Here is a 25,325-nt window from a genome sequence, read left to right on the forward strand (position 1 = left end):
ATATATATATAAAACACGCAAATGGCTGTTTTATGGTCACCTTAGCTCTCAAGAAAAAAGGAATAAAAAGTGAACAAAAAGTCGCATGTACCCCAAAATGGTATCGGTGAAAACTACAGCTCGTCCCGCAAAATTTATGCCCTCACACCTCTAAATTGATGGAAAAATAAAAAAGTTAGAGCTCTCAGAACATGGCGACACAAAACTATTTTTTTTAGCAAATAGTTTAATTTTTTTAAAATTGGTAAAACATAAAACAAAACATATAAATTTGGTATCGCCGTAATCGTATCAACCTGCAGAATAAGGGGAATATGTACTTTTTACTGTTTGATGGAGGCCGTAAAAACAAAACCCCCAAAAAATGGTGTAATCACTGTTTTTTCTCCTCCATTTCACCCCTCAAATAATTTTTTCTCAGATTTCCAGTACATTATGCAATACAATAAATGGTGCCGTGAAAAACTACAACTTGTCCCGCAAAAAACTGACCATTTTAACCCTCTCATCTCCAGTCAGATACAATCAATACCTTGGTATGTAATTAAAGGGCACATTAAATGAGTCACTTCAAAGCGAGAAGAAAAATCCAAAAACAGTGAAAAATAAAAGCATTAGTCACATAAAACTAATCTGCCCGATCAGCGTTATCCAAGCACCAGAGAAATTAAAATGAGTCTCACGTTCGATGAATTCACTTCATTAACTCGGTCAATATAACAATAAACTTGCGGTGTAAATATGGATAATTTCTTATTGAATTTGTATATTTAATTACCGCGGAGGGTCTTTTTGAATTGTCCCCCCTCCCCCTGTTTAATGAACGCACAGATCTTTGATTATCCAATCGAAATAACGACAGAGTAATTGGAAAATCTGGTTTGTAGATTCTGCTGGTACCAGGAGTCTAATACAATATAAAAGTAAAAAACATTCAAAAAATTGGTGTCAAAATTGGTGTTTTTTTTAAATATGGAAAATTTTCAGGCTGCTGTTCGGCTGGCCATATAGGCAACAATCAAGCGTAAACGCTGCGTAATTTCCGCAACGGAATTGTGTGCGAAAATTCCGCAGCATTTACAGTAACAGCAAAGTGGATAAGATTTAGAAATTTTCATGCCCTCGCTGCGGAAAAAAAAACGCTGCAAAAACGTTAATAAATTGACCTGCGGTGCGGAATTTAATGTCAATTTATGCTGCGTTTTTGTTGATTTTCCGTTGCGGGTTTTCCCCATTGAATTCAATGGTGATGCAAAACCCGCAACAGAAAGCCAAGAGCTGCGACTTTCCGTAATCGCTGCGATTCCGCCGCAAAAAAAATCATACTTACCCAGAACGCCCTCCTTCTTCCTGCAGTCTGGCCTCCTGGGATGAAGCTTCCTCCCATGTGACTTCTGCAGCCAATCACAGGCTGCAGCATTACATGGCCTGCAACATCATAGTAGGAGGCCGGAGCGGACGTCAAAGAAGGGAGGGGGTAAGTCTGAGGTTTTTTTTACGCATTGGAAATTCCATCTAAAAACCGCAATACAGTGTGGTGCGATTTTTCGGATGGAAGGTGTTGCGGGTTCCAGGTCGCATAAGCTGCGTGATTTTTACGCAGCGTATCCGTCCCGTGGGAATCCGGCCTCAATCCGCAGTATGTACGCACCGTGTGAACTGACCCCACATCAGAAAAACGCAGGAAATCAGTCCAATAGACGTGTTGCGGAACAAAAATTACGCACCGCAGGTGAATTTCTGTACTGAATTTTTCCGCATGCCTCATGCACCCGACCGTAATAGTTTTTATTGTCCGCAAATACGGATCCGAAGGCTACGGATACACAGCCGTAGCCGTCCGCAATTGCAGAGGCTCCCATAGACTTCTAAGGGCTGGTCCGTGCTGCAATTTGCGGGCAAGAATAGGACATGTTCTATTTTTTGCGGATCATTTCTACGGCCTGGACACGCATCCGTAAATATTCAGAAAGGAGTCCGTGGCCAATAGAAATGAATGGGTTCGCAATTTCATCTGTAATTACGGATGAAAATTAGGGTCGTGTGCATGGGGCCTAACACTGTGTCATACAGCAGCACCATATCATGGCGGCACACGGAGGCATATAGCAGAGCCATGTGTGCGAGGCCTTACTAACATGGCGTATCTAAGTGTAAATTACTGACGAATAGTTTGCTAACATTTTGATGTTTGATTGTGCCTACAAGAATTAATATATCTTAAAATTCCTTTATTCCAGCACCAATCTATTAGATGCCAGAATATCAGATAGATAGATAGATAGATAGATAGATAGATAGATAGATAGATAGATAGATAGATAGATAGAGTCTGCATCCTAAATTAAGATTACATATTTGACACACTCAGCTCTGCTACATCTGCAAGTACACCACACCCTTGGCAACCTCCGGCAAGAGATTCTAAGGGTATGTGCACACGACCTCTTTTCAGACGTAATGGAGGCGTTTTACGCCTCGAATTACGCCTGAAAAGACGGCTCCAATACGTCGGCAAACATCTGCCCATTGCTTGCAATGGGTCTTACCGTGTTCTGTGCAGACGAGCTGTCATTTCACGCGTCGCTGTCAAAAGACGGTGCGTAAAATTACGGCCGCGTCAAAGAAGTGCAGGACACTTCTTGGGACGTATTTGGAGCCGTTTTTCATTGACTCCAATGAAAACCAGCTCCAATTACGTCCGTAAAAGACGCCGCGAAAAACGCGTGAACTTGTAAAAACGTCTGAAATTCAGGAGCTGTTTTCTCCTGTAAACAGCTCCGTAATTTCAGACGTATTTGGCGCTGTCGTGTGAACATACCCTAAGGGCTCATTCAGACGTGCGTGTTCCTCGTCCATGTGCTGTCCGTTAAAATAACGCACGGTACACGGACCCATTCATTTCAATGGGGATATTCACACATGCGTGATATTTCACGTAGCGAGTGTCCGTTGCGTGAAACTGCATGTCCTATGTTGGTGCGTTTTTGCGCACCTAGTCACCCATTGAAGTCTATGGGTGCATGAAAACCACGGACCGCACACGGACGACATCCGTGTGCTGTCCGTGTTTTACGCATCAGTTACATAGACAAGCAGAGAAATAAAAAAAAATTAAAAAGTGCTTGCACGGACGTGAAAAAGGCATGCCACACGCAACACACACTGAAGCCATTACGCAGCGCACACTGAAGCCAACACGCAACCCACACAGACATGAAATGTAGGAAAAAACGCCGCGTTTTTTTACGCGCTCAAATCTGACACGCTCGTCTGAATGTAGCTTAAGACTTTAAACTCATCTCTGCCCGGCTTCAAACACCAGGGCCAACCACCGGCCAAAATCTGCGGCCCATATGGGCTAGTGGCCCTGGTGAGAATTGAGTATCTTCGTTGTTCCTGACTATTTTTTGCCTCCGGGAGTACAGTACATTATTCAGTAATTTAGTCCTCTATTCAAGGATTAAGAGAAGCAAACAAAATGTAATTATAGTCCCTGTCTGCAGAGTGGAGGGCATTGATGCGGGCGCTGTTACGATGTGCCCCACAGACAATAGGTAGAGAGTTGAGGAGAGTTTTAATAGATTTTATATTTTCTCAATCACATTTATAAATAATGGCACAATACGTTCAGCACCAGGGCCCGACTACACCGAACGTATCCTCGAACAGTTAACTCCTTGCTAAACAATCAACATACAGAATAGTAGCGCTGTGTTTGTCAAATGTAGCAGAGCTGTGTTTGTCAAATGTAGCAGAACTGTGTTTGTCAAATGTAGCGGAACTGTGTTTGTCAAATGTAGCGGAGCTACGTTTGTCTAGATCATGTTATCATAGTCTGTGGTTTTATATAGGACTACAGGTTCATTGGAAGCAGTTGACAAAATTATCTCTACTACATCTGTACTACCACCTCCCTAAGCCTTTAAACCCTATAATTATTTCTGTTGGCAAACTGTAAGTACATTATAATCATAAGTATCGATTAGAGGAGGCAATTGTACACATAGCAAACTCACTTATAGGTTTAACTGAGGTAGAGATGAGTTTGTCATTGGCACAACACATCGTGATATCACCTTTTACACAGGACTAAAAGGAAACCTAATACATAAAAAGAAATATAACAAACAAATTCAGCTATGCTACACCAGTGATTCGCTGCAGGTAAACATTTTGTATTAGGTAAACATAATAATCAATGATCAATTGGGACAACTCAAAGCGTTAAATGACAAATTCAACTCTGTTACATCTGCATTATGTCCATGCAGATCCATTTATTTTTGTGTAGTGTTTAACTGATGGACAATAATGTCAAACAGCCAGCTGTGCCTCTGACTCCATTTAATGAAATGCATAATTAGAAAATGCGGCTTGCATGTGTGCAGATGTAGTAGTAGAGCTGAGTTTGCCATTTGACACAACTCAACTTGATACCACGTAGGTCTGTGCTGTGATTTTACAAAGGATCGAATTTAAACGTAATGCATTATTTCAACTCAGTCATCCCAATGCCCAAATATTGCAGCCCCAAAGAGTTAACACATTCACCACTGCTACATCTTGACTTTAACTACAGCCAGGAGGTTCCTTTTTTTTTGTGTACTGTCTCACTGACAGACGATAAAGTCAACCAACCAGCTGTGCCCTGACTCCATTCTATGAAGTATATAATTAGAAGATGTGTCTTACATCCATGCAGATATAGCAGAGCTAAGTTTGCTATTTGGAACAATTCATCCTGATAACCCCATAATACTGTACTGTGACTTTACAAAGGACTGCATCTAAACTACCTTTTCATGATGCACAAATATTGCAGCCCCCAAAAATTAAATGACCCATTCACCTCTGCTACATCCATACTTCATCTCTATCCAGGAGGATCCAGGTCTTATTGTGTACTGTCTCGCTGATAGACGATACAGTCAGACAACCAGCTGTGCCCCAGACCTCATTCTACGAGATGTATCATCAGAAGATCCGGCTTACACGAGCATATTTTCTTCTATATGGTCTCGGCCTTTTGACCCATCCTTGTATATAAAACCGCACGGGGCCAAATAAACTATTTAGAGAGCGAAGTAAAAAAATAAAGTTCTCAGCGTGACCCTTGTAAATAAACTCACAGGACATAGAGGATTAGATACACTCGGCCATGATACATTGTGGTGGATCTTCTTTAAGGTTCTAATGACTGAAGTCAAAGGTCACATGACATTCTAATTCCAACATGGCGGCCATGTAGGGGCCAAATTAGCCCCATTTGTGGGCAATTTCCCATAGAACTTATATGACAATACAGACTATTCCCATAAACTACTGGGTCAATGACGGCAAACTCAAGGACGATGAGTCTATTCTGCGCTGCCTCCACCGTTCATGCACTTGAACCACATCAATCAAGCGATACCTTCATTTTTTTTTTCCTAGAGCAAAACAAAACACATACTGAAAGAATCCGCTTCTAAATATAAATTGTCCCACATCTGCAAAACGAATGCCTCGCTGTGTCACGCAGGCAAATGAATGTGGAGTGACCTTTTCAATGGCGTGCTTCCCATTATACTCCACTAGAATAAAACCCATTTTCATATTAATAATGAGGAGCGGCGTTACCTCCACACTACAACCTGAAGGATTTTGTTTGTTTGCTTTACCCTGTTACCCACATTTCCTACAGGAATAGCTGTAAGAACAAAGTTATGTGTATTAAAACAGTATATGGATGTAGCAGAGCTGAGTTTGTCATATGTAGTAGAGATGGATTTGGCACAATTCCGTTATCTGCAATTTTCTATAGGACTTTACGTAACACTAGTACATGATCTTAATTAAGAGGTTTATGTACAAACAGGTAAATTGAAAATTCAGCTCTGCTACATCCATATATGTACCGATATATCTTGGCGGACACTTGCCATGAGACCACACTTTAATGTGTGGATTATTAATAATAAGAGACGAGTAACACAAACAAAATGGGGACATTTAAGTGTTTACGTAGTAGAGATGAGTATGTCAAATGTAGCAGTTTTGACATACCCAGATATAGCTGGATTGAGTTTATAATTTGGAAACATTGGGTGAAATCACAGTGTGGCGCTATATAGGACTACTGCATAATCTTTACTCCGAGAGTTATCATGGTGTAGTATGACAAATTCAGCTCTGCTACATCATTATCTATATCTGTATATCTTCCTTTCATGGACACTTGACAAAAGATGTCGCTTTATTATATAGATTGTCAATTATAAGACACGGGGAATTTGTAATATTTGTAAACAAATGGAATCTAGAGACAACTAAGTGTTTATGTAGCAGAGATGAGTATGTCAGATGTAGCAGTATTGACTTAGTCCAGCTATATCTGACAGAGTTTGTAATTTAGAAACATTGGGTGATATCACAGTGTGGCGCTATATAGGACTACTGCATAATCTTTACTCCGAGAGTTATCATGGTGTAATATGACAAATTCAGCTCTGCTACATCCTTATCTATATCTGTAAATCTTCCTTTCATAAACACTTGCCATAAAATGTCCCTTTATTATATAAATTGTCAATTATAAGACACGGGGAATTAGTATTATATGTAAACAAATGGAATCTGGAGACAACTAAGTGTTTACGTAGTAAAGATGAATATGTCAGATGTTGCAGATATAGCTGGGCCGAATATGTTATTTGGCCCATTGGGTGATATTGTAGCATGACTGCAGGTACACCCACTCGATTATCCTTATCACGGTGCTAAATGACAAATTCAACTCTGCTACATCTATACACGTGGGTGGCATAGGTTTGAAATAGTAACCCCCCAACGCACATTATAAATAATCCACAAATAAATAGATCATTGCACATTAATGTGATATGTTCATATATTGACTCATCCATTTTGAGCCCAGCATTAAAAAATATTAATTATGTGTAATCATCCCGCTAATTGCAGCCATTAATCTATCATTACACTGATCTGATTTAATTATTAAATCCAGCGAGCTACAATGTATGCTTATAATATAATCCGTCATAATCAGTGCTTGTACCTGAGAAAATCAATGATCGCACAGTGCCCACAACTTTGTTCTCAACACACGGCGCAAAATATCACAAGGTGTTGCTATGGTACCGTTTGGTTATATATCTGAATGTATTACAGGATGCAAAGGGTCTGTCATGTGACTGCATGGAAATCTTAAATCTAAGGTCATTATCACAGTGTACAAACAATACAGGCCCATAGAGCCTAATAAAAAACTCAGCTCTGCTACATCTCTTTGTAGCTCTATGACATGTATGTGGCTGAATTTGTAATTAAATTGTTTCTAATGAGCAACATGAAAACTCAATGCACTTTAAAACCACAGATCACCATGAGTTTTTCCAAATAAGCTCAACTCTGCTACATCTGTAAATACATTTATAGAAATCTATTTCATATCTATAGAGCTGTCCATATATCTATCTATCTATCTATCTATCTCATATCTATCTATCTATCTATCTATCTATCTATCTATCTCATATCTATCTATCTATCTATCTATCTATCTATCTATCTATCTATCTATCTATCTATCTATCTATCTATCTATCTATCTATCTATCTATCTATCTATCCCATATCTATCTATCTATCTATCTATCCCATATCTATCTATCTATCTATCTATCGAATATCTGTCCAACTATCTTATAATTTAATATATATTTGATCTATTTATATTGTAGTTATTTTGATTATTTACAAAACTGTTATATAATATTATTATATATATATATATATATATACAACGTAACTCTAAATTATAGCGGAAACACTTGAAGGTTTCTTTTGTGGAGAGAAAGTTATCCAAATGCAAGAAAAGGAAGGAAGCAATTTTCAGCACTGACTAGTGGAAAGTGAACAAAACTACTGCATGCCCTAGAATAGATAGATAGATAGATAGATAGATAGATAGATAGATAGATAGATAGATAGATAGATAGATAGATAGATAGATAGATAGATAGATAGATAGATAGATGGATAGATAGATATGGGATAGATAGATAGGAGATAGATAGATAGATAGATAGATAGATAGATAGATAGATAGATAGATAGATAGATAGATAGATAGATAGATAGATAGATATGAGATAGATATGATAGATAGATATGATAGATAGATATGATAGATAGATATGATAGATAGATAGATAGATAGATAGATAGATAGATAGATAGATATGGGATAGATAGATAGATAGATAGATAGATAGATAGATAGATAGATATGGGATAGATAGATATGGGATAGATAGATAGATATGGGATAGATAGATATGGGATAGATAGATATGGGATAGATAGATATGGGATAGATAGATATGGGATAGATAGATATGGGATAGATAGATATGGGATAGATAGATAGATAGATAGATAGATAGATAGATAGATAGATAGATAGATAGATAGATAGATAGATAGATAGATAGATATGAGATAGATATGAGATAGATATGAGATAGATATGAGATAGATATGAGATAGATATGAGATAGATATGAGATAGATATGAGATAGATAGATAGATAGATAGATAGATAGATAGATAGATAGATAGATAGATAGATAGATAGATAGATAGATAGATAGATAGATAGATAGATATTAGATGGATGGATGAATAGATTTATTATGCAATATTTTTATAGCACCAACATACTCTATTGTGCTGTACACAGATGTAATCACCCACATCAGACCCTGTCCCCAATGGGGCTCATAATCTCTCTTCTTTATATTAGATGCCCACTAAGGCCAATTTCATAGGAAGCCAATGAACCCATCAATTTGCTCTTATAGTGGAAGCAAATCAGAGTAGCTGGAAGAAAGCGATGCCAGCCTGGGGATAACCCAGAATCTCCACACAGACATGAGTGTACAGCAAATATCAGAGGAGAGATAAGAACCTAACACGCTGCCCGCAGCTGCCCTCCGCATGCCACCTGACTCCATAGACACAAGTGCAATTGCTCTCACAATACACCCATAAGAGTGCGTCAGCCTTCAAGCCCAGAGTGTCCCTGCACCATCCGACTCCTCTCATCCGGCTGAGCGGACCTCCTCACACTAGAGACACAGACAGATCTATAAAGGGATAATGAGAGGGATCCTACAGGCACTTTCCTTGTGGGCACAGAGAGAAGAGGCGGTGGGAGGTCATCTGTCCTGGAAGCAGCTCCTCCATTTGATCAGACGGTGGAAGGAACAGCTGGTTCCAGCACCTGACTCTTCTTCTATCTCTTCCAGCACAAGTCATGGGGGGGGGGGGGGGGGGGAGTATATAATACACATAGAGCATTCTTATGGGGTAGTAGAGCTGAATTTGCAATTTAACTCTTATGGATCTGCATCGTAAAAGTGCAGAAGGTTTGTCGGAGTGCAATGTAAAAGCACAAACCACATTACATACTCAGCTCTGCTACATCTGATTAACTCTGCTGTCTTAATATTATGAATGGCAAGGGCTAAAAAGAAATTAACAAAAGATTATGGTTTATTAGCAGATTAATTATAGTCCAGATTAATTATAGATAAATCCATAGTCCTACTGATACAGCGTAGCATGCACTATGTCGTGAGTGAGCATAGTGCCCTAGCACATACTGATCCCCCAGCTATGAACTCCACTGTAAACATGTGGCAAGTCAACACCGAAATATGATGAGGATGATGTAAAAATGTCCCATGTGAGAAATATCCATAAAAATGTCTTATGATTTATGACGTAAAAGTCGCACATGAGACAGGTTACACTATGCGCCAACTTGCGACATGTTGTATACATGAGCGCCTGCTATCAGCATTATACTAGACGGGGCCCTTTAACCCGATTAGTGCCATATTCAGAAAAAAAATGCCCTACGGAGGCAACAATGTAAGAATTCATAAGTGCATTTAACTTTTTTTTCTATTAAATTGCCCAGAGGGTGCAGTCAATAATTAGACAGGTAGAAATCACACAGAACACAATGACTTACTGATGGAGAAGGGTCAGTAACTCTTCATCTGCAACAAAGGGAGAGATGACAAGAGCCTTGTGCCATGATTTTGCCCGTTAATCGGTAGGTGATTAAGGATCACATAGTGTTTGGCGTCTCAGCACTTTACTCCGGCTGGCATGTTCATGGTGTGGGTGTATGAGAAAGTTACTCTCACCCAGACAGATCCAAGTGTCTTGATAGTCTCATCCTCAGCTGATCAGAGAAATGTGCCAAGAGCAGAATTCAGCATCCAGGCTTGAAGTGCATGCACTGTATCCCAGCTCAATGCATATAAACTGTGCCCAAATAGTGCCAATGTAGGGATGATAGGGTAATAGCCAGTGAAGAGCATACAGTAGGCAGCTGTGGAGCACTTTCAGCTCTGCAGCTGGGAGCAGTCCCTGGGTCCTTGGTATAGGGCAGTGCCCGCTGCCTGTGCTGCCCCTTGCCTCCTGGACCAGCAGAGTGAGCCCCAGACAGATGCTTTGCTTTGAATCCAGAGTGACACTAACAAGCCTGGTGTTCACATACAAGTGATTGGAGCAGACAAAGATCATTCTCCTGCAGCTCCTCCCTGCTCCCTCATATCCTCCTCTTCACCACTGGGTCATGTTGCCTTCTCACTATTACAGACTCCGCCAGTCCTAGGATCCTCTGCTGTGCTGCTGTTACCTTAGGTATATTAACTAATGATGCTCCTGGACAATCACACATGGAGAGACTTGGAGGGCTCGGTTGCTGCTTTCCCTTTAAATAATAAATAATATATGTTGTACTTATAGGTTAGGGATATCAAGAAACTCTGATAAATGATAAAGATGATTTTTTTTGTTGTTGACCTACTTTTTGGCTATTTTAATATTCTGTTTATTCCTATGGACATTAAGGATAGATAGATAGATAGATAGATAGATAGATAGATAGATAGATAGATAGATAGATAGATAGATAGATAGATAGAGATGGATAGATAGATAGATAGATACAGTGGCGTAACTACCGCTATAGCAGCCGTAGCAGCTGCTACGGGGCCCGCTAGCAGCTGCTATGGCTGCTACAGCGCGACACCACTGAAGGGGTTGTTCCTACAAAAGACATGCATCCCCCAATCCACAGGATAGGGGATACATGTGTGATCGCTGGGACGCCCAGCGATAAGGAGAACGGGAGACCGAAAGTCCCCCGAAGTTCTCCATGACACACCTCGGACTTCCGGGGTCTGTGTCGGCAGCTCCATAGAAATGACTTGCGCACCGGTCGCGCTTGTGCGCATGCGTGACCAGCGCACCGTTCATTTTTATTGAACTGCACAGACGCCGGAAGTCAGAGGTTAGTCATGGAGAACTTGGGGGGACTTTCGGTCCCCCGTTCTCCTTATCGCTGCCAGCGATCACGCATGTATCCCCTATCCTTTGGATAGGGGATGCATGTTTTTTATAGGACAAACTGTAGGCCGTTTTTTTTTTGGGGGGGTTCAGTATGTTGTTATCTACAGGGGGGTCGGTATGGCGTTATCTACAGGGGGGGCTATATGGCGTTATCTGCAGGGGGGGTCTGTGTGGCGTTATCTACAGGGGGGTCTGTATGGCGTTATCTGCAGGGGGGGTCTGTGTGGCGTTATCTACAGGGGGGTCTGTATGGCGTTATCTACAGGGGGGTCTGTATGGCGTTATCTACAGGGGGGGTCGGTATGGTGTTATCTACAGGGGGGTCTGTATGGTGTTATCTACAGGGGGTTTGTATGGCGTTATCTACAGGGGGGACTCTGTATGGCGTTATCTACAGGGGGGGTTCACTATGGTGTTATCTACAGGGGGGGTTCAGTATGGTGTTATCTACAGGGCGGTTCTGTATGGCGTTATCTACAGGGGGGACTCTGTATGGCGTTATCTACAGGGGGGCTATATGGTGTTATCTACAGGGGGGGTCTGTATGGCATTATCTACAGGGGGTCTATATGACATTATCTACAGGGGGGGTCTGTATGGCGTTATCTACAGGGGTCTGTATGGTGTTATCTACAGGGGGTTTGTATGGCGTTATCTACAGGGGGGACTCTGTATGGCGTTATCTACAGCGGGGGTTCACTATGGTGTTATCTACAGGGGGGTTCAGTATGGTGTTATCTACAGGGCAGTTCTGTATGGCGTTATCTACAGGGGGGACTCTGTATGGCGTTATCTACAGGGGGGGTCTGTATGGCATTATCTACAGGGGGTCTATATGACATTATCTACAGGGGGGGTCTGTATGGCGTTATCTACAGGGGGCTGTGTGTGGTGCTATCTATGGGGGCGTGCTGTGTGGTGGAATCTATAGGGAGGCACTATCTACAAGGGGGGGTTGTGTGTTACCCAGCGGAGCGGTGGCCCCAGTCAAAAGTTTGCTATGGGGCCCAGTCTTTCCTAGTTACGCCCCTGGATAGGTATGAGATAAATGGATAGATAGATAGATAGATAGATAGATAGATAGATAGATAGATAGATAGATAGATAGATAGATAGATAGATAATATTTTTATCTTTCTAGATGTTTTTTGAGCACTGGAGATATGGGAGATAAAGTCGTGATCATAGGGGGCAGGAATTTTTCTGGAATTATAGTAATATTCTCATTCGAGAACACCATAGCCACTAGATTGAAATGGCTGATAACAGGGAACCACAGATTGGAAAAAATGTATATATGACAAACTTTGTGTTTAGGTTTTTTTTTTAATAGAAAGAAGCAAAGCCTACTAACGTATTGTTTTCTGACCCTAATGGTCTGTAATGATAAACTGATAAGAATGTTCATTCCTATTGACACGTCAACTTTAAACCTGACAAATTAGAACATTCAACCCTATGGAAGGTCTAATCTGCCTTATTTATGCAATATTAATAACCATTCACTGTTTTAATTAAATTCAGCATTTTAAAATCAATTCACCTTTCTGGGATTTGAACTCATTAACGACAAACAAAGATAAGTTGACTCTTGAGATGTGCATTGCTCGGAGCACTGTGTGAAATATTTGGTTATTGCATGTCACATGACACACTTTTCGTGCTTCTCTTGTTATATATTACATGGGCAGCTTCAGATGGTCCTAAACATTTTATTCTGGCAAGAGCTTTCCACTTTACTCATTGTTGGCCCCTGCTGGGTAATGCACTGTGTATCAGCAACCAATAGGAGTGGGAGAAAATTTGTGTCAACTGCTCTAAACACATTTCTGGAAAGATTGGTTGTAACCTTTTAAATCCATTCGACCAAACGGCAAAAATATAACGGTTATAATATTTTACTACTACTTACTCCTATGACAGAGAATATAATTACCATAATACTTCCCCCTAGTGGAAAAATACTGTAAAACTGAACCTTTGTACAAGAAAATAACTACTATAATACTGCCCCCTATGTACAAGAATATAACTACTATAATACTGCCCCCTATGCACATGAATATAACTACTATAATACTGCCCATATATAATAGAATATTACTACTATAAAACTTCCTCCTGTATACAAGTATATAACTACTATAATACTGCCCCCTATATACAAGTATATAACTACTATAATACTGCCCCTATATACAAGAATATAACTACTATAATACTGCTCCTATATACAAGAATATAACTACTATAATACTGCCCCCTATATACAAGAATATAACTACTACAATACCGCCCCTATCTAATAGAATATAACTACTATAATACTGCCCCCTATATACAAGAATATTACTTCTATAGTACTACTCCTATGTACAAGAATATAACCACTATAATACTGCCCCTATATACAAGAATATAACTACTATAATACTGCCCCCTATATAGAATATAACTACTAGAATACTGCCCCTATATACAAGAATATAACTACTATAATACTGCCCCCTATATACAAGAATATAACTACTGTAATACTGCTCCTATATACAAGACTATAACTACTATAATACTGCCCCCTATATACAAGAATATAACTACTATAATGCTGCCCCTATATACAAGAATATAACTACTATAATACTGCCACCTATGTACAAGAATATAACTAATATAATACTGCCCCCTATGTACAAAATATAACTACTATTCTATTGCCCCCTATGTACAAGAATGACTACTATAATACTGCCCCCTATGTACAAGAATATAACTACTATAATACTGCCCCCTATGTAAAAGAATATAACTACTATATTACTGACCCCTATGTACAAGAATATAACTACTATAATACTACCCTCTATATACAAGAATATAACTACTATAATACTGCCCCTTATGTACAAGAATATAACTAATATAATACTGATCCTATGTACAAGAATATAACTGCTATAATACTGCCCCCTATGTGAAAGAATATAACTACTATAATACTGCCCCCTATGTACAAGAATATAACTACTATAATACTGCCCCCTATGTACAAGAATATAACTACTATAATACTGCCCCCTATGTACAAGAATATAACTACTATAATACTGATCCTATGTACAACAATATGACTACTATAATACTGCTGCTATATACAAGAATAGAACTACTATAATACTGCCCCTATGTACAAGAATGACTACTATAATACTGCCCCCTATGTACAAGAATTTAACTACTATAATACTGCCCCCTATGTGAAAGAATATAACTACTATAATACTGCCCCCTATGTACAAGAATATAACTACTATAATACTGCCCCCTATGTACAAGAATATAACTACTATAATACTGATCCTATGTACAACAATATGACTACTATAATACTGCTGCTATATACAAGAATAGAACTACTATAATACTGCCCCTATGTACAAGAATGACTACTATAATACTGCCCCCTATGTACAAGAATTTAACTACTATAATACTGCCCCCTATGTGAAAGAATATAACTACTATAATACTGCCCCCTATGTACAAGAATATAACTACTATAATACTGCCCCCTATGTACAAGAATATAACTACTATAATACTGATCCTATGTACAACAATATGACTACTATAATACTGCTGCTATATACAAGAATAGAACTACTATAATACTGCCCCTATATACAAGAATATAACTACTATAATACTGCTCCCTATGTACAAGTATATAACTACTATAATACTGCTCCTATATACAAGAATATAACTACTATAATACTGCTCCTATATACAAGAATATAACTACTATAATACTGCTGCTATATACAAGAATAGAACTACTATAATACTGCCCTCTATATACAAGAATATAACTACTATAATACTGCCTCCTATGTACAAGAATATAACTACTATAATACTGCCTCCTATATACAAGAATATAACTACTATTATACTGCCTCCTATATACAAGAATATAACTACTATAATACTGCCCCTTATATACAAGAATATAACTACTATAATACTGCCTCTATATACAAGAATATAACTACTATAATACTGCCCTCTATATACAAGAATATAACTACTATAATACTGCCCCTATATACAAGAATAAAACTACTATAATACTGCTCCTATATATAAGAATAGAACTACTAGAATACTGCCCCTATATACAAGAATATAACTACTATAATACTGCCCCCTATATACAAGAATATAACTACTGTAATACTGCTCCTATATACAAGACTATAACTACTATAATACTGCCACCTATGTACAAGAATATAACTAATATAATACTGCCCCCTATGTACAAAATATAACTACTATTCTATAGCCCCCTATGTACAAGAATGACTACTATAATACTGCCCCTTATGTGAAAGAATATAACTACTATAATACTGCCCCCTATGTACAAGAATATAACTACTATAATACTACCCTCTATATACAAGAATATAACTACTATAATACTGCCCCCTATATACAAGAATATAACTACTATAATACTGCCCCCTATATACAAGAATAAAACTACTATAATACTGCTCCTATATATAAGAATAGAACTACTAGAATACTGCCCCTATATACAAAAATATAACTACTATAATACTGCCCCCTATATACAAGAATATAACTACTGTAATACTGCTCCTATATACAAGACTATAACTACTATAATACTGCCACCTATGTACAAGAATATAACTAATATAATACTGCCCCCTATGTACAAAATATAACTACTATTCTATAGCCCCCTAGGTACAAGAATGACTACTATAATACTGCCCCCTATGTGAAAGAATATAACTACTATAATACTGCCCCCTATGTACAAGAATATAACTACTATAATACTACCCTCTATATACAAGAATATAACTACTATAATACTGCCCCCTATATACAAGAATATAACTACTATAATACTGCCCCCTATGTACAAGAATATAACTACTATAATACTACCCTCTATATACAAGAATATAACTACTATAATACTGCCCCTTATGTACAAGAATATGACTACTTTAATACTACCCTCTATATACAAGAATATAACTACTATAATACTGCCCCCTATGTACAAGAATATAACTAATATAATACTGATCCTATGTACAAGAATATAACTACTATAATACTGCCTACTGCCCCTATATACAAGAATATAACTACTATAATACTGCCCCCTATATACAAGAATATAACTACTATAATACTGCCTCCTATGTACAAGGATATAACTACTATAATGCTGCCCCTATATACAAGAGTATAACTACTATAATACTGCCCCCTATGTACAACAATATAACTACTATAATACTGCCCCTATATACAAGAATATAACTAGTATAATACCGCCTCCTATATACAAGAATATAACTAGTATAATACTGCCCCTATATACAAGAATATGACTACTATAATACTGCCCCTATGTACAAGAATAACTACTATAATACTGCCCCCTATGTACAAGAATTTAACTACTATAATACTGCCCCCTATGTGAAAGAATATAACTACTATAATACAGCCCCCTATGTACAAGAATATAACTACTATAATACTGCCCCCTATGTACAAGAATATAACTACTATAATACTGCCCCCTATGTACAAGAATATAACTACTATAATACTGCTCCTATATACAAGAATATAACTACTATAATACTGATCCTATGTACAAGAATATGACTACTATAATACTGCTCCTATATACAAGAATATAACTACTATAATACTGCTCCTATTAACAAGAATATAACTACTATAATACTGCCCCTATATACAAGAATATAACTACTATAATACTGTTCCTATTAACAAGAATATAACTACTACTATAATACAGCCCAAGACTATAACTACTATAATACTGCCCCCTATATACAAGAATATAACTACTATAATACTGCCCTCTATGTACAGGAATATAACTAATATAATACTGCCCCCTATGTACAAGAATATGACTACTTTAATACTGCCCCCTATGTACAAGAATGTGACTACTATAATACTGCCCACTATGTACAAAAATATAACTCCTATAATACTGCCCCCTATGTACAAGAATATAACTACTATAATACTGCCCCATATGTACATGAATATGACTACTATAATACTGCCCCCTAAAGATGAGAATTCAGATTTGAGCAGGTAGAAGAACTAATATACAAGTTATTGATACTTTTAATGGTTTTGAGGCTTTCAGCTGGAGGCGCTGAGCTCTGGTCACTTCTTATAATTGTATCAAGTTCTGTCCATTTCATTCATCCTCAGTTACCAGTGTTACATTCAGCCACAATGTAACAGGAGTCAGATTTTACCTCCATGACAGCCATGCATTTATTTTTTATGTTGAATGTAGTGTATCACATTTCAAAGGGCAAATCGGATTTCAGCACTTAACAAACACAAACCTAACCTCTGTGTGCGGGGTGCGTGTTGTGTTCAGTGCGCTCCACTGTTTTACATCCAAATTGCAATATAAAGTGATCATGGCTCCTTTATGGCCGGTCAGGTGTTATGACTCCATTACAACAGATTCCAAATAGAGTAGATGTAAGGGGAGAGGTTACACTACTTATACAGTGGGGCTGCAGGAATATCAGCTCTTGGCCTAGGTGTGCACGTCATTGTTCCTACAACATCCTACTGGGATCCAAACTGTATGTCACTATATGATTGCTATGTGTATAGTTTTATATTATTGAAGAAAACGGTAGGTAGATGGAAAGACAGATAGATATGAGAATAGATAGATAGATAGATAGATAGATAGATAGATAGATAGATAGATAGATAGATAGATAGATAGATAGATATGAGATCAGATTGATAGATATGAGATCAGATTGATAGATATGAGATCAGATTGATAGATATGAGATCAGATTGATAGATATGAGATCAGATTGATAGATATGAGATCAGATTGATAGCTATGAGATCAGATTGATAGATATGAGATCAGATTGATAGATATGAGATCAGATTGATAGCTATGAGATCAGATTGATAGCTATGAGATCAGATTGATAGATATGAGATCAGATTGATAGATATGAGATCAGATTGATAGATATGAGATCAGATTGATAGATATGAGATCAGATTGATAGATATGAGATCAGATTGATAGATATGAGATCAGATTGATAGATATGAGATCAGATTGATAGATATGAGATCAGATTGATAGATATGAGATCAGATTGATAGATATGAGATCAGATTGATAGATATGAGATCAGATTGATAGATATGAGATCAGATTGATAGATATGAGATCAGATTGATAGATATGAGATTAGGTAGATAGATAGATAGATAGATAGATAGATAGATAGATAGATAGATAGATAGATAGATAGATAGATAGATAGATAGATAGATAGATAGATAGATAGATAGATAGATAGATAGAAATAATAGATATGTTGACACCGAAAGTATCTCTATCTATCTAGCTATCTAAAAACTATCTATCATAGAATGAAAGTACAGAATGAAATGTCTGAGTCACTCAGATTAGACATGAGAGCAGCGGAGGTAAAAAGAGAAGATTAGGTGACTACATGATTACAATTACTTTAGAGAAGGAGATGTATGCTTCTGTCACTCCATCGCCTGCAGGTTTACAAATCTGCACCTCAAGACTCGGTGACACAATTTCTATCCCTAAATAAACAAAATACATACGTTTTATAAGATCTGAAGTGACTGAGTAGGTGACTTTGGTTTTATTTAGAAAAATAACATTTTCCTATGGATTCAATGTGTTCTGTTTGAGGTCACTTTAAATATGAGAGAAGTTGTAAAGTAAATATTTGTATCTCATATCTATCTATCTATCTATCTATCTATCTATCTATCTATCTATCTATCTATCTATCTATCTATCTATCTATCTATCCATTTTGTTGGACCTTGGGATGGTTCCTACCAACCCCAGATATAAGTAGGCTTAGTCCCAGTTCTGGGGGTATGAGCAGCGTAGGGACCCATCTTATAGAGGTCGCAATGTCGTGGCAGGTGGGCTCACACAATTTGATCAAAATGTGTGCTAGGAACCTCACTAATGTAAGTAGATTTAGCAGCAATGCATATGTATTTATTTATAGTGTTTAGGTGTCATTAGTGTTCGCAGTGTTCGCATTTTTGGATATTGTATTAGTTTGCACTTAGGCTTCCTTGCTCTATCTATATGTGTGTCAACATATGTTTGTCGGCCCAGTGTGGCCATCTTCTTCCCATGACCGCCAGTGTCTGGGACTGGAAGTGCTGGTGAAGTGTATAGATAAACCATTCCCTGCTATAGTGGGTGACACATCCTACAAGCGCCATGTGGTCTCAGCCTTCTATAGAAGAGTCGATGTTCCCAGTATAACATACCAACAACTATAACCAATTTCCTAAGCCTCCCTTGGTCTTATAAGAAATGATAGACCCCCCTTCCCTCCCCCATCACCTCCACCACCATGTCTCGCAGCGGCAGCCTCCCCGCACCACTACAGAGGAACGACTAATCAAGTTCCATCTGTTGTCTCTTCATTTCTTTCTGTGTTAACCAAGGATTAGGAGATTTGTATCTGTTGGATCGTATTTGGAGCACTGAGTATAGGAAGTCCCTAAACGGGGTGATTATATCTGATTAAAGGCAGTTTCTAATCACTGTAATGAAAAGAGTCACAGAATTTGTCTTTGCTTATATTTAATACATTGATAGTCATGCTTTTTTGTGTCGCTCGGCTTTGTAATTCAAATAGTTATTTATTCCTACAAGAGTTACTTTTTAATTTAGTGAACAAATCGTAAATGTATATTGTATGTGTGTGTGTGTGTGTGTGTGTGTGTGTGTGTGTGTGTGTATATATATATATATGCAAGCCTGTAGCAATGTCGGGCACACACATGGGGAGACCAGGGCGGTAGTAGGCGGTGGATCAATTTTTTAATATACTTTTTGTATGAATTCATCACGTATTTTGAACTTTCAGCTTGCTGTCAGTGAATGAGAACCTTCAATATTTACTTCCAGAGGTTGAAAATCTGGTCATGAGACGATTAAGGGAGCTGATACTAACATGAGGATATGTGTCCTGCACACAGGAACTACTGAGGGTTAACACCAGGAAGTAAGGAGGTGATCAGTGACTGATCGCTCCCCTCTGCCCAGTCTTATGCATGCCCAGTGTAGGGCATGTTAGGAATGGTATTTCTATGCCACCTGAACTGTAGTTAACTTTTTTCAAGTGGGGGTTTCCAGAACAGTTTCACCAGGAGAGAGGGGGCCCCATAACATAGATGAAACTGGGCTCCCCATTATGGTGCTTGGATTTGCCACCCAGGACAAAAAGGCCTGATGTTTTTTTCCCCTTCCACCCGCTTTCCATGACCCTCGGGACAACTCTCTACCCCCTCATTTGCTAATAATGCAGTTCCTCTGTAGAGGGGAGTCCTGCAGAGGTTCATGCAATCCCAATAGCAAAAGGGCCAACTAAGACTGGTCCCCCTTTCTTCAAAAGCTTCTGTAGGCTGCCTCTATGGTATGTACACCGTACAGGTGACCCAAATGGTCCAGCACTCATGCAGTGACCCAGAGTCTGAGCCCAGTGCAGGAGCAAGACCAGAATTTAAAGGGCCCGAGAATAATGTAAGGAATGGCCCCCCACTTTGTTGACCGTAAACTGTACTGTTATACTTCAAACATCAGGATAACTACTTTTATTTCACCAGCAATCAAGGGGTGGAGTAGTGGCATATCAGATCTTATGCACTAAGGAGAACCCATATATTACACTCGGTGGTAGAAAGACACCTCTCTATTTTTTGCCCCTACACAATGGAACAATATTCTTGCACCTCAGTGGGCCCCTGAGCCTGCGGAGCCCCATAGCAGCCTCTATGGCCTTTATGGCTACAGTTAGGCCCATGGCCCCTACCTGAAGTTGTCAGTGCATTGCTTTCTGCTCCACTAGCTTTTAATGCTAAGCTAATTGATCTGCTCATTAAAGGGGTTCTCCAAGGTTATCAAAATGATTTGCTTTTTTTGGCCAAAAACAGCGTCACTCTTGTCCATTTTTTTTTGTCTGGTATTGCAGGTCATTAAAGTGAATGGAGCTAACATGCAATACCAGGCACAGCCTATGGACAAGAGTGGCGCTGTTTCTTTTATTTAATTTTTTCTTACTCAATAAGCCTCAGGAACTGCTCACAATTTGTCAAAAGGCTTCTACTAACAAGGCATTTACAGCAATTAATCCACACAGCATCCATTATTGTCAGAAGGAAATTTGATGAATCATTATAAAACATAAAGGTCATTTGTTGACAGAAACTTTTTTCATGATGAATTAGATTATGTGGAACAGAAGTACAGGGGAGAGGAGTTTCAGGCCGGTGTGCGGCTCTGAACTCGCAGCGGGGATCCTGGTAGGAAAACATAGGAAGGTAGATGTGATAATTGCACAATGCTTTCAATGTGACCTTTCACTGAATACCGTAATTAACAACTGCACCCTACCTATGTGATTTCTTGTTCTCCTTTATTCTGCTGTTCTTTTTTTCTCACTTTTATAACAAATGTCTGGCAGATAATATTGTATGTTGTACTGAAATGTACGAGATTAACCCTTTATATTGCAGCATGATAAGTATATAACTACCCATATACGTTTTACCTAAAGATTATATCCCTTGTGTTGGGCAATCATCAAGACCTCCGACAGAACGATATTTGACCCGGCCAGTATTTTGCTGGTTTTAATACATTACAGGTGGTGGCCACTTGCCCAAAATCTATAAGGCCATCTGGGCACAGTTTGGCTTGGAGGCAGATGATTGTCCAAAATAGAAGATATATGGAAAGTGTGTTCCCCGGTTTGTATACAGTTTATGGCCCTAGACAAGGTAATCATGCTGGGAGCTATCGGGAGGAGTTCTGCGCAAGAGCATTGTACAGCAGCCAATGAAATCAGTCGGTGTCCATTCATTTCAGTGGACGTCTAGGGTATACGTACCATAGAGGCATCCCATGCCGCAGCTATGGTGCCCCTGGAGGGAACGGGCCCATTTTAGGTTGGTCTTGCCTCCATTTTTATTGGTGTTGAGAAAGGAATACGGCAATGTTGGCAAACCACAACGTTGAAAGTGTTAAAAAAAAAAAGTAATGAAGATGGGACGGAGTATCGAATCCTTCTATGGTTACGAGTGTGGTGGTGTCAAGCAGCACCTGAAAGGGGCCTCATTTTTATATTTGCTATGGGGCTCACCATTCTTTGTATTTCACTGCAGTAGAGGTTCTACAGAATTGAGGGCTTTGGCTGATAAAAGGGGGTTCCTAAGCAAAGGATTGCCTTCTTTTACATAAACACACCCCATCAGGCCATGTAGTAAGGATTTGTCTGGATCGGACAACCCCTTTACACCCCTTGCACACGACCGAGTTCGGGCCGTGAAAAACGGTCCGAGTGTCGGCCTCATGTCCCGGGAAATGGGAAAGTGTCTCTCGCTCAGGGGACTTGTCCTGTATTACCAGACAACCCATTGATTTGACTGGACACTGTGTAATGCTTAATTTCTCCTGTGGTGGCGCTTCAGGAAAATTTAACACTTACGGCTTATTCAGACAAACGTTGCATACGTCTGTGTGACATCCATTAAAACAACGGCCATCACACGGACGCATGTATTTCAATGGGGCCATTCACACGGCCGTTGTTTTAATGGACTGTGTGAAGGGTCCATTGTAAAATAGGACATGTCCTATTTTCTTCTGTTGTCACAGATCCCTTGATAGACTCAATTCTATGAGGGATCCGCGAAAACGGGTCCCACACGGGTGCAACTCTGACGTGAAAACCTGCAGTTTTTTATGTCTGAGTTCGCACTCGGTCGCGTGAATCTAGCCTTTATGCCAGCTTTTTCCACAGCTGATGACTGGGGATCCCAGCAAAGGGACACTTTGTGATCTGCTCATTATCAAGGGATCTTTCTAACAAGTAGAGATTGTCCAAAGTGGACAATCCCTTTAAGGCCAGGATCACACTCACAGTATTGATGCAGGTCTTGGCTCAGTTTTTTATAGCCAAACACAGGGCTGGTCACAAAAGTAAGGAGATGCATCAGTCTTTTCTTTATATCTTTCCTTCCTTTTGGTCCACTAATAGAATTGACTGAGCCAAAATCTGCGCCACAAACTGCATGTGTGATGATGGCATAAAGGATGGGCAAAACTGATATACTCTGTTATATCTAGCCTAAGGGGGCGGTGCCTGACACAGGGATTCAGAAAATTCATGTGTTATGCTCCACCCCCTCAAGACATTCATTAGGCATGACACAGTTAACTAAGTTTTGCCCAGAGTGTTCCTTTAATGCCCTTAGTTTTGGAGTTAAATGTTCACCCAGCACATATGGATGTGATGTATATACTTTTTGCATGTTGAGTATATATCTTTCATTCTGATAATCAATATACATTTTAAAAATATAGTATTTATATGACTTTACAAATATTTTCAAGAAAATACACAGACTGTCTGGTGATGAAAAATGGCTGCTTTCATTAGCATCATGGATGCTGCCACCGTACCTGGAAAATATTGTTGAATATCAAGTCACTTCCCTGCTGGGCAGCATAAGTTGATCCGATCTCATATGACTTCAAACATGTGTCTCTTTCATAAGCAATTCTGAGCTTGGCTTTTGCCTCGAAGGACCCAATTCTGGCTTTTCATCTTCACCGTGACTGGAGCGACATTGTGTAGTATTCTTTATTCTTCATAGAGATCAGACTGATTATATTATTATTAGTGTTCTTATTGTGCTAATAATTTTGTTTTATGGTATTACTAACTATACTAATGAATTCCTAAAAAATTGTGGCAAAGACATGAAGAATAAAACCATGTTAAATGTCATTATCTATATATTTTAAAAAAATATCTTGAAATCCTGCAGTTCTCCCTCTGGCCACTGGGCCTCACAAAAGACAGACACTTCCTGTTCTGTAGATTTCACTTCTCAGCAGTCATCTTATTATCATCACAGGCAGTCATACAATGATAGGTAACACCTTTATATAGACCACACAGGATCCACCATTCATAATAGACTGATCCTTCCTGTTCTGTAGAGATCACTTCTCAGCATCATCTCATTATCATCACAGGCAGGATTACACTGACAGGTAACACCTATATATAGATAACACAGCATCCACCATTGACAATAAGTGATGGACACAGCTCCCCTCCTCCTCCCTGCATAATGACCACTGCACAAGTCACAGATCATGTCTAGATAACTTTCCCTTAGAAGTCAATGGGTCCCCTCTTGTTCACAGGTTCCTATGGTCCATGTGGCTGCTGTAAAGCAAATCTCTAAATGCTGTCAACCGAAGTTCAGCCAAGATGGCTACCCCCATAATCTTGTAAAGAAAGTAGAATAAAAATAATAGAATGGAATTTAAAAAAAGTAGAATCGACAATAAGAAAAAAATATTATGTTTTACCTTCTGGTTTAAAAAAAATATATAGGTGATATATTCCCTTTAAAATGCAATTCTCTTGTATATTACCTAGCGTGGATCCACACTGGTGCTTCATTTTATTATTTCATATAGTATAAACTGCCCATCTAAATAAAATATCCCGCTTTATCACCTTCAGACTACATAAAAGCTTGTTTGTAAGCCTAAAAATAGATAAAAAGCCTGAAGAAGGTCTAACCCCATGAGAATGACCACATACAGCTGCGTCTGCGGGGACTGGTCACACAAGGAATCTGACTGCAACCATTACAAGACCTCAGTGTATTTACTTCCCATGGGCACAGAGATGTAGAG

General features: G+C 38.8%; 1 protein-coding gene across 1 annotated transcript in view; it reads right to left on the reverse strand.

Moving 5' to 3' along the window:
- Positions 1-10,537, reverse strand: part of TAFA4 (TAFA chemokine like family member 4) — a 149,900-nt gene extending 139,363 nt beyond the window's left edge. Inside the window, exon 1 of the mRNA XM_075832402.1 lies at positions 10,047-10,537. The gene's annotated coding sequence lies outside the window, so the exon portion shown is untranslated. The remainder of the gene's footprint in view (positions 1-10,046) is intronic.
- Between the last annotated feature and the right edge of the window lie 14,788 nt (positions 10,538-25,325).

The sequence above is a fragment of the Rhinoderma darwinii genome, chromosome 7 (genome assembly GCF_050947455.1).
Source record: "Rhinoderma darwinii isolate aRhiDar2 chromosome 7, aRhiDar2.hap1, whole genome shotgun sequence".
NCBI classification, from domain to species: Eukaryota; Metazoa; Chordata; class Amphibia; order Anura; family Rhinodermatidae; genus Rhinoderma; species Rhinoderma darwinii.